Source organism: Glossina fuscipes, unplaced genomic scaffold, assembly GCF_014805625.2.
Source record: "Glossina fuscipes isolate IAEA_lab_2018 unplaced genomic scaffold, Yale_Gfus_2 88, whole genome shotgun sequence".
Taxonomy (NCBI): domain Eukaryota; kingdom Metazoa; phylum Arthropoda; class Insecta; order Diptera; family Glossinidae; genus Glossina; species Glossina fuscipes.
The window spans coordinates 1,713,515-1,726,385 of NW_023998442.1; positions in this window are offsets into that span (position 1 = coordinate 1,713,515).

Consider the following 12,871-nt stretch of genomic DNA (forward strand, 5'->3'; position numbering starts at 1 on the left):
TACTTTGCCTCCATTCCGCGCACAAATCACCTTTGTAGTTGACAGTATACAACGGAATGAATTGTCTAGAGAGTTGAGAGCAGCTCGTGACATACGAGTTCCTTCCAACCCCACTCAACATAACGCGTTCCGTTAGACAACATTAATCCACGTTTTGACAACATTTACGCGGCCTGGTCCATCTTGAAGGACAATTTTTTGGGCAAATTACTTTGCATCGTTCATCATCAATCTGTTCAAAAATAGTTAGATTTCTTTACGCCTCAGCAATGATTCGAGTGAGAATTTGTTCCATAATAGTTTGTACTGTTAAGTGATACTCAATTATCGCACCCTATGAAAATGGTTTAAAAGGCTCAACATTTAGTTCCGTAGTGATGTCATGGCATAACATGTGCCGGTCTTCCCTAATTTCTTGAGAAACTTCGTCAGCTTTTTCGATGAGTTCTAGTACTGGAAACGTGCAGATCGGGAACGAACAGTCTTCATGAATTTTGATATTCGTGATATATATAATGAAAAAGACCTTTGTGTCTCCTATCATTACGATCCAGATGATATTGCAAAATATAAAAATTTCCTCAAAATTTTGCCCTCTTTAAGAAACTGAACTCAATTACGAGCTATTTTTTAATTAAAGTAAAGTAGAATTTTTCAAACACGAATGTCGAATGGCTTGATGGTGGTCGCTATCAAGATTACGCGACTTCGAACCCATCTACTATAAAAAACGCCACGGAACTTTTTTTGTAAGGTAATATATAGATATTTGCATAGATATGTGTATTTGTGTATGTTTATGTTCATCTATATGCATATATACATCTATACATGTGCATTCTTCTTTAGTGTAAACATTTTTCTTTTTTGTTTTCGTAGCTTCTTTTGTTTGTTTCTGAATTGATGATGAAAATGATGATTACCTCTCACAGTGCCGTTCGTTAGGTATTATTCAAACTATTTTTTCTATTCATTCAATAGATGATTTTTTAAATTCACCATACTCCGCCGGCGTCACGTCGGTATCAAAATTGATTGATATGAGTACAAACTGAACAAATATTGTTTTAGATCAAACAAGAGATGATTCATAAGCACATTTTAAAGGTAAATTATTTGATAATGAAAAATATTTGTGCCTAAAAGCAAATCTACTTGTTGCTAACTGCCTTCCCCAATAAGCACATAACACGGAGATGACACAAGAGTTGAGCATAAGCTTTAACTTGCTTTCGTCATAAATTTGTTGAAGATTTTTCCCTTTTTTCCGTTTTTTTTTTTTTTTTTTTTTTCTCTTGTAATATTCGAAGTGAGAATTTAGTCACATTCATTTTACTACTTGTTAAAAGCAGGTGTTAGGCAACCTACAAAAATCCTTGAAGGAGATAAAACTAGAAAAAAAGAAAAAAAAAAACAAAAAATTTTATCATCGAAATTGTTGAAAATAAAAAAATCTGTCTGTCTGTGTCATGTCAACATTTGCCAGTAGCAGGAACAGTTAAGATGAACTTATAGTCAGCTGTCAACCTCGAACGTTTTAGAGAGGTAGAAAAAAGAAAAAAAAAAAAAAAAAACCGTATTTACGCGGGCAGACATCGACTTACACAGTACGTGTATATCGGGCGCGACTTGAGCTAAGACATAATCGAACACGTGGAGCAGCTCGGTGTGAAGTCTATTTTTCCACATAAGCACTTTTTAAAGTAATCGTGAAAAATTGATTGGCATTTCAATTGCATAGCAAAAACATGCATGCATACATCTACAACACATGCATACACACATATACAGAGTCACTTTAAAGTTTTCCATAAAAAACTATCAAACTTTTTATCTATCAGCAATAAAAACTGTCGGGAATGTTGATGATAGTGAATGGTAACGCGGTCGTTGATGACGGTATAATAGTTTAGTGGCAAACGGTGTCAGAGATAACAGCTTTTCAGTGCATTAACGGCATGATACCATAAAAGCCGAGAGGTCGTCAGCCGACAAAGTAAGAAGGTTTGGATTTTATAGCATTTATAATAATAATAATAATAATAATAATAATAATAATAAAAAAGAAACCAAAAACGTTTAAAATTGTTGAGATATCTGGCGACGTGCTATCCCTTACTTGCTTAAATCAGTTTCGATATTAATTTAACTTTACTCCCCTACTCCCCGAAAAGAGGTTTATGTGTGATGCCTTTAAAATGTTAGGAGGAGAAATTTTTCGTGTCACTGGTTTCCTTAATAAAGGTTTAATTGTTTTTTTTTTCTTTTTTTTTTTTTGTTTACTTCGTATTAAATATTTCATACCCGTTTGTTTTACTACATAAAATAAGGGCGTAGGCGCTTTTACTTTTAACCTGAATTAAAAGAAAAGTGGTGCAAGATATCAATATAATTTTTTTTTTTTTATTTTACACATTGGTTTATGAAAGTTTTATTGAAAATCATCATTCATCTAAATGGCCGCCTGTGTGTAGAAATTCAATTCTGGATGGTCCATTTTTCTACAAAAGTTCAACGATACTACGAACTACGTCTTGGAACTATTGTTGAGTTGAACTAATGCCTTCGGAGAGAAACTTTCATTGGGGTTATATAGCATGAGTTTGGTGGCTAATTTACATCGGCATCTTTGAAAATTACATGTGCGTTCAACTTTGCTCCCTAAGGAACGAATGTATTGGAATAGATGTACGTCATGTACATCTTGTCGATTGTTTGTCGATTTGTCAAACAGAAAACAAGGATAGTATGAGTTTTCAAAAAAGAAAGCTCTTATGTGGTTATCATGCACGTACTTATTATTATCGGTATTAACTGTGTGAGCAATCCGTCCCGCCACCTAAAAGATCTATTACTTTCGTCCGTACACCTAAACCTTCCGTTTTAGGATTCTTAGGACTCAATCTTTGGTGCGGAGCTCCACATCCTGCCCGCTGTTATAGAGCGCTCCCCACACCCTTGGTGTGTAATTCAGCAGATGACCTCGCACTCACATAGAATGCGTTGGGACGTCTCGCTCGTCCTTCGGCGGAATCTGTGTGAATCGGTATCGAAGATGGATATCTTCGAGGATATATGATTACCGTGGAAGACTGTGATCAAGCATAGGTTGCTTCTTCTTAGTCTTCTAGTTTATGTGCCATTTCGGAAGATTTTTTGCTTGCCGTTGTCCTGCACTCTGCTTCCAATGGCAATCGGATTTTGCCTGTGCGCCCATTGGTGTACTATTTTATTAATATGGCTTATTGACACGCCACAGGAAGAGTCCTACTATCGTATCCTATTAGTTGTTAGCAAAACAGTCAGACCTTTCGTTGCCCTCAATGCCCAAACAGCCATATTAGGTGCACGTTATTGTGTTTACCTATTTTATTCAATTTGTAGGACTGTGGAATGTGTAGGACAATGCGGCTCGAATGTCGAAAGGGAATTACTTGGTTGGAACATTAGCTACAAACAGATTCCTCTTTCGAAGAAGCTTGGCTGGCAATTTCCACCTAACTTGTTCCATCCTAGGCCATGGTGAGTAGTTTAATGATAAATGCTTAGTGTGTGGTTATAGTCCACTCGTACGATTAATGCTTCTTTACTTCTACAATAAAATTGTTTTTTTTGTATTTGTTTTAATACCCTACACGACTTATGGTACAAGAGTACATTCAGTATGTACGGAAATACGCAATATTGGATTTGGGAGGACATGGGAAAAATCTAGCTTTTATTATGGCAATAGATTCAGCATCACTGTATGTCCATCCCGATCTCTTGTCTTCAAGATGCTTTGATGCAATTTGCTACACTGAAGGACTTCGACCCAAGAACGAACGCAATTGAAAATGGTCCGGTTCACTTCTTCGCCCAGCGCCCTATTTTGAAAGCTCGTATTTCGGCATTCTAAATTGGTGCGAAAAGTTTGGATCGAGTAGGCCAATCGTTTGAACCACCCCTTATATAATAACTTAGTCTTTGTATAATGATAATTGGATCATAAAGAAGTTAATCTAACCAAGCTTGGGCCACGTAAGTCTACTGTTTAGATAGGAGCGCATATGAGAATTCTCAGGATATGTAAACTTTTAAATGTCAAAAAGGCCTCAATGTTAACATTTGTTTGATACTAATTTCACACAAAAATTAACAAGATCAAGTTTTAACCACATGGGTTTCTTTCTTGGATCCCATCCCATGAAAGATTTCTTATGAATAGCAAGCCATTTAGAAAAAGTAGTAATTTTTAATATTTTATTGTGAAAATTCGTCCACAGTAGCGACTGAGCAACGGTAAGGAATTTGAATCACATTCGTCTATTTTTTAGACTTCAACATGCGAGAGATATTTGGTGTCACAATAAAAGAAAAAAAATTTATTCTAAAGGAAAGAAAGGCTACATAGCGCTATTTATTAGGATTTAGAGAATTCATGTCGCATTGATCACATCATAAGCGATAGAGAGCATTTTGGTGATAATAAACGAGCTTATATTCAATAAATTATTTATTCTTTCAGAACAATCCTGTGAGTTGTTTTTACAACTTGAACATATATTTTTGAAAAAACTTCATATACTTGGGCAAAGTGATTGGGAAAATCCTTTTCATTTTCTCACGAATTAAACGAAGCATTTTTATTCCATTCTGTATTTTCATTCTAATGTTGAAATGAAAAGAAAACGAAAAAACTTAAACATCTTTTAATCACGTACTGCAGTAGTTATTCTCACAGCTTTAAGACTTCTTTTCCGCTACAACATTCGATTGTTAAGAATATGTATGTGTTTACATATATGGCCTCAATAAATTTTATTGCACCATAAAGATTGTGCGAAACACTCGTAAGACGTAGCACGAAATATCTTTCAGCATAAATTCTACACATACACATACACACACACACACACACGGATACAGACATGGACGCAGCCACAGACGCATACGAATGTCTCTGAATGTTACTTTGTGATTGTATAAGGATGGTATGTATGATCTTATAAATGAACACATACATGCTAGTTTTTATATGCACATATAAAATTTCGTTTGTTTATTTAGAAAATTCCAGTTGAGTACCGTCAATCACATGTCGATGTAATCAAAATCAAATTCACAAAGGAACCGGAATAATAAACGAAATGCAAGTAAAAACCACATCAACACAAATATCAACGTTTGTGTGTTCTTCATACATATATACATATATGGTAGTAAGAAAACTATTCGCCTTGGAGAAAAACTTTCATACCCATCACTTCATTACACGATAACACTAAAATTACAAAATATTTTATAAAATATGGGAGGGCCTGTTAATCGATCAAGATGATGTCTACTTATTTTCATGTCATGCTAATAAATTTTTTTATTTTCGCTTGTATATCTCTAATAGCCTGTAAATTACAGATTTTTTGTGGGCAGGCCATGCCTACTTTTATACTCGGCTTGCAATACGCAACCATGTGCTTCAGATTCCAACGTCAATTTTTGTAACTGTGAGTGTTTCGGCAGCGAGTTACAGTTAAAAAGGAAGGACGAGCGAACGGACGAACGAAATTTTACTTCAAACTTTTCCTACTTTTCTCTTATTTATTCCATTATTCTATTCTATTATTTATTTACGCATATATCTTTAATTATTGAAATTATTTTTTCCCCTTATATTCTAATAGTTTAAGCTCTCGCTTTCTCAGTCGAAGCTTAAGTCAGTCGAATACCTATTTGCAGTTAAGTTTTACCTTGTTTTATTTATGATTAAAAACAGTTTGTCGGGTCTCTGACGTTTATTTGCACATGTTACAAACGGAGGACCAAGTCTAGTGTAACCTTCTTATTCGTCAGGGACTGCAAAAAAAGGAAGACACAAACGGAGTAGCACGAAATGAACTCATGTTATGTTTGCTTGTATGTAAGTATGTATGTATATATATATATTTAGATCACTTACATATAAGTAGAGACCAGCAGTTGTATTTGCTTGAAGTGAAGCAATCAACTTGCAAATGGTTCCTTTATCTGTATATAAATCGGTTTCTATGTATATATTTGTGTGTAAATGCCTAGCTTTGTGTTTGTGGCTATATGTGTAATCATGTGTGTATAGGTAAGGTGGACATTTCAAATGTGAAAAATTTGTGACAGTTTTTCTGCAGTGACACTTTATTACAAGAAAACAATTGTGTTTGTATCTATGTGTATATAATGATTCAGCTATCAGTAATGCTGCAGGTGCAACTGTATTAGTAGTGCTAGCAGCAGTAGTAGTAGTAGTAGAGTAGTAATTGTAGTTGTAGTGGTAATGGGGTGATTTTGATTGCGATAGTTATGGTGATTGTGATGGCAGGAATAGCGTAGTGTTGTTGAGTAATGTAAGCAACGGAATAAAGTACTCAATGGTAATGGTACGTTAAAGTCAAACCAAACATGCTCATCATCAAATCAACCAAACGAGGATAACATTGAGCAACAAGAGCAGCAGCAAGAGGACACAACTTTGCACGGTCTTGTGAACACAAATAGATAGATGTGTTCATATGTACTATAAGCATAAGTAAGTAATGTATACATATACTTATACACAAACAAACAAACTCGCACTAATATATAAGACTTGTATGATTTTGTTTCCTGTTGTTGCTGTTGTTGCTTCTGTTTCCTCTAAATACATACATTTCTTCCTTCCCGGGAAGTTTAACTAAGTCACAACTGACCGTTATATCCTTGTATTTGGGCAACTAGCTAACTAACTAACTAACTAACTAACTAACTGACTGACTGGCTGACTATCTGACTAAACGAATAAATGAATGCGGTAAACGTTTGAATGCTTCACCATTGCGAGTGCTATCCGAAAATTAAAGTTTATACTTTACAGACCAAGTACTAATGCATCAATTTTTTCATTTTCTTCTTTTATTTTTTTTTTTTTTTTTTACAAAAGCAATTGTTTGCTTGCGTATATGAACATGCGTGTGCTGGTAAGCCTTACACTATACAAATACTTTACGGAAATTGTAAGTACTGTGTTACACATGTGTCCGGTCTATGTTCTCTCACATCTTCCCTTCACTTTATGTTTCTATTATTTATCCCGTGTTTCTAACAACAAGCTATAATCCTTACGTGTGTGTTGATCTTCTGTAAATGCTTTTTACTGCAAGTGTTGTACCTTTCATAAATATGCTGCAACTGTAATTGAAATGCTGTTGACTTTGCTTTATTGCTGTGTTATTGTATATATGCACATTTATATACATCGTTGGTGTTGTTGTTGTTGTTGCTGTTGTCGTAGTTGTTTCACTTTAATTTCATGCGTTTATTGCTTAAGTTGATTTTACGTGTAAACGGATGTTGGCTGGCACGTGTGGCAGACATGCATTTCCGGTTTAATTGATTTCCCCACAAAAAAAAAAAAGAAGAAAACAAAAATAAGAATGAAACTCTGCATCATCATCATCATCACCAGCATAACGTTATGTTTTTAAGCTCAACAACTGCTTGTTACTGTGTACCCGCGCAGTGATTTGGCCTACGGGGAGGGTGGTTGTGACACAAGTGGGCAAAGCCAAAGCCAAACCGTGATAATAACGTAGACCGTAGATCGACCACATGTGTGTAAAGCGTTTATATAAACTAAAAGCTTGCGGTTAAATATTTTGCATACGCATATGACTGCGCGCTTTAATGCATGCGTACAGCAAATTTATATTGCATAACTTGTCTACTTTTGATACTTGCATTTTAAAGAGAGCGTGAAGCGCACTAGAAGGAAAAAAAAAAAAAAACACGTCACGACAATAGCGAATAAAATCCTAAAATATTTCAGCGGAAACGGAAATGCTGACTGTTAGGACACCATAGCCATCAGAATGACTGCATGAAAAACAAAAAAAAAAAGAAAAGATAAAAAAATCCGTAGGTTTTGTGCAAGTACATGGTATTGAGTGTTTGTTTATGCTGGACAAATATCAAGTGAAAACATGACTATTCAATGTAGAAGCTGAGGGAACTGAAGATGGAACAAGTCAACTGAAAATTTTGAGTCAATATAAAGTTTTTTTTTTTTTGATAACTTTGTGTTAATGGTTTGGAAACTTACAGACATGTTACTACAATATTGATTTTAAATATCATTGCAGTTGATTTCCAATAAAGTGCACTAACATTTTCGATAAGTTTTGGGATTTTAGTCAAGCATAGATTATAAGCTTATACGATTATGCAATGTTTCCACTAAACTTTTTTAAAAAAAAATTTCTTTTGCTGAACAAACAATTTTTTTTAAAATTAAAACAAATGAAAAAACTATGATGGATCACGGGTCACCATTAAATACGCTGCATCACTATACAGTTATTCACATAACAACTTTTCAGAGCAGGTCGTTAGAGGAGGAGAGGTCGAAAAAGTGTATGCGTTTCAATGCATTTTCAATACCATTAATGTTTAGTCTAAAACTCACTGGTTTACCAAATTTTAACAAAATAACTCGAAAATTACGACCAATAGAAAAGAAAACAAGCTGGACAGACGGCCAGAAACATTTATATCAAAGAAAGAAATCAGAAAGTTTTTATGAATCAATCGATATTACGAAAGATGGATCTATTCCTAGTTTTTCTAGCTGTTGCATACATCTGGTACAAACTTAATATATCCTTTTAGCATAAGTGGTAAGGAATATATAAACTGAAAATTGAAACAACCGAAGTATTGTAGAAAAATATGTAATGATCTTGACACGAAGCTCTTTTCACACTACTTCACGAATGGATGCGAGGAGAGCAACAGTTTTCATATAGAACGCTGTTCATTTTAGGCAATGTATATATTTTTCACTATTTGTAGGCAGACAGTATCAATACTCTCTTCGCCTAATCGTACTTGAAGGATTGAAAAAGTTAGATCGACTTGGTTAATTAAATTTTTCTTTTTATAATGAGATTACTGTCGAGGATCCAATATTGCGCCGTTGGAAAGCTCAAATTGTCCACGACATTGTTATATAAGTCTTCGCAAGCGGTCTTCTTCTACGAAACTAACTAAGTTGTAGTCAACTAAAAGCAAGCTCTTCACTACCCAAGACAAATTGTAAGACATAATATTATCGTGTTAAAAAAAAATATATAAATTTTTTCTTACCTCAAGGAGTGAAGCCACTATAACAGCCTCGAAAGAAGAGATTTTTTGACAATCTTTTCAGGATGATAGGAGAACTATGTTCAAAGATGTTATTAAATATACTTTTAGGCATGCAACAAAAAAATTATTTTCCAAAACTATTAAAAAATGGCGCCATCGGAGCTATAGTCATGAAGCATATATAAACTAAGCGGCTTGGAATTAAAAAAATTAAAAAATCCGGAAATACCTTTGAGCTTTTAGAAATGTTGGTTCTTGCATGCTTGGCGAGCGTTTTAATGAAAGGTTCACTTCTTTATACTTCCGAGCGGGATAATGTGATTTTATAATGAATTGTACGTCAAGGGGCCTCGTGAACTCACAGGTCACAAAAGAGTCACCTATCTTGGAGACGAAGTTATTTATAGTTTATTTTCATTTATTTATCCCAACAAGCTATGTATAAACATACATACCAATACGCCATATACATATATATATATTTTTTTTCAAATTGTGTAAAAAAAAGACCTTAAAAAATAAAGCAACTAAAAAAGTATTCAGAAAAGCGAAAATGCTCTCATTCTATGTTGCATTGTAACCGTGCGCTTTAACCCATGTGGTTAATTTTCAAGATCAATCTGCGTGCAAGAGCTTCAGTTTTTTCTATCAAATTTAGACAGAATAGCTTTATTCGTGCGGTCAGTAGAGCGGTAACAATTCTGCATAAACTTTGGCTTCATTGTTTCTAAAAAAATTATTAAATCCACATTTTCTGACTGGGAATCAGTGAGACACATCATCTCGTTAGGAATACGAAAAGCTTTAACTTTTGATATTATGACTAACTGTGATTTTACAAGTACGTGTAATTTTTTTCATTAATTATTAATTTAACATAAAACGAAAAAAGAACTTTTTCCAAATGTAAAATAATCAAAAGATGTAAGTTCCAAGGTCGAATGACCGTCAAGTGCTCAAAATGGTTCGATTAGAGTTAACAAAGGCAGTTTATATGAACTATATTTCACTAGAGAATGTTTCTTTTAAGGTAGAAGAATGAAAAAAATGAAAGTTATTGAAATTATGCTGCTGTTCGAGTCGGGTTTGCAATTTTGAAACGCCTGACAACCGTGTTATTGCAATAAATTTGTTGTTATTCTTCTCTATCAGTCTCCAATAAGCCAAACTGGCCAAATCATCCAAGGCGGTTCATGCCCCTCCGATTCTAATGATCCGCAACAAAATAAAGAACAACAAAATCTCTCTCCAACTTCAACTTAGCCAAGGAAAATTGCTACTCAATTACAATTTCTCTCTACGGTAGAGCAGCACTTTTGACAAAAGCGAGTAACCAACTCCAAGAACTTCATCCAAGATGCTTTATATCCCTTCAGTCCAAGCGGATGCCTGCATGCCCGATTTTAATGATCCGAATTACAGCAACAAAATGTGTCTCCGACTTCAACTTAGTCAAGTTAAGTTGGGCTTCAGTTATAATCTCTCTCTGTGGTAAAACACGGTTTCGACACAAGCGAATAACTAACTCGGCTCAAAGAAGCTATACAAGTGATTTTTGCTTACAAATGTTTTTTAGTAAGCATGAATACTTTCTAAATATATCTAATAGTGTTTTCGAGAAATTAGATATGCAGGGATAACGCATTAGGCATATGGAAAGACACTTCAGAGCGCTTGGGTAACGAATTTTTATTCAAAACACTTTTGAAGTTTCAAAGCATCTACATATTAAGCCAATAAAAAGAATTTTTATCTGAAAAATTTACAGGGGCCGCCTTTAACTCCGTAGAAGTAGCCAAGTAGAATTCAAATTCCAGTGCGGTAGAGTTCATTTTGGACAGCGCTTAGCCGATAAAGGCATAACACCATTATCGATTAGGCATATATCGACTAGGCTGTGGATATCATATTCCTATTTTTTCTTTCTTTCTTCTACCTCACTGCTTTCTGGCCCTCACCATGTTACGTGGACAGGGGACATACCCTGAGTGATTGGTCATATTAAAAAAAAAAAAAATAAATAAAATAAAAAATGCTTTGACTTCCTTAACAGTAACCTTATCTCTTGTGTCATGGATAGAGTATGGATGGGTGCACTGCTTGAAAAAGCAACAACCTATTGGTTGAATAGTGAATAAAGAGCGATAGGTAGGCCTAACATTTTCTGGGCATGTATCGCTTTATTAGGCCAGAGTATATTATGATGAAAAACTACGACGTTTTTCGGCTCCATTCCATTGATTGATGCTTGTAGTGCTCCTTAGCTATGTTTTTATCCGGATGGAGAAATCCATAACGTACAGCTTAGAGCTGACATTCCTATTTATATAGCTATAGATACGCAAATTTATTATCGACTTGAATGCTTTGCTTAGCCGGCTTTATGATTATTTGCCCCTTGGATGTAAAAATGTGCCTCATATGACTATTGAGCTGCACTTTCTAAGAAATTTAAAGCCGGGCTCAGATCATTTCGATTCCGTCATCAGACTTCGGCTGGGTGTCTCATGCCGTTCAACCTGGAGAGGCAGTTAAGACTCCGCCGATGTGTAAATCTTAGTCCAACAGAGAGGGAGAGATAAATAGCACATCATTTGCCATAAGCTCGTACCAGAGTAATAAATATCTATCCATCTTCTATGCTTCGAAAAACTTTGAGTTCACTTCTATTTTCAATGATATTACGCCAAGTAAAGAAGCTCATCATGGTTACTGGTATCTTAACGAACTGCTTTCTAGTCTGTTTCTCGAGAACACTCCTTACAATTTATTTATGTATTTATTTATTTACTTTTTTTTTTACATACGCGCTTCTTGCGAAAATATCTTCATTATATGTATTTATATTTTCAAAAATATGAATGAAATTTCGTAAGTATCAACGAACAAATGGCAAGAAGTCATGACTTTGACTATAGCCGCCAAACCAAAAGGAAAAACTGACAGCTTTTATCTGGAGATGACAGTTTCATATAATTTATAACATTTCTCCCAATGCACGTAGGTGTGTATATGCTTTCAGAGATAAATCAACTAACGCTTTGAAGTACGCAATACACATAACTAATATATTTGTATAACAAATATTTGAATATTTTAACTGATAGTTGGTTCGTGTATAGTTAGTTCGTGATAGTGATAGTTAAGCAAACTTATGGTAATGGCGGAGGGATGGGATGAGACGGTAGCCATAGCAATGGTTGCGGTAAAAGTGTTGAATATTTTACGGAAGTTTTGTAAACCATTTAACAGATTGTACACCAAACAAATATATATATATATATATATATATATATACACTTATGTGCACACTTAAACATGCACGCACAAACACACAAGGCCTAGATTAGTATAGTAACATAACGCTACACATCATTATTCATTATAATTTTAAAGACAAGCGGTAGCATAGTCCACAGATTTTCTCGCACTCAACTCAACTCATGGTAAATAAATTAAATACATATCTAAATATACATATCTATACATATATATATATATATATGTATATATATACATCATATCATATCTGGCTTGTACATGCTTGCGGATGAATTTATAAAGGAATACATGTATGTATGGGTTTTGTTATATGAATATATATACATATATATATTTTATTATTTATGATATTCAGTCATTAAACAAAGGACTGTTCTTTACTTGCTTTACCCATTTCATAGGCAAACGTTGTTTATTTACCCTTATGTGTTAGTTGAGTTTATTTGCATTAAATCAT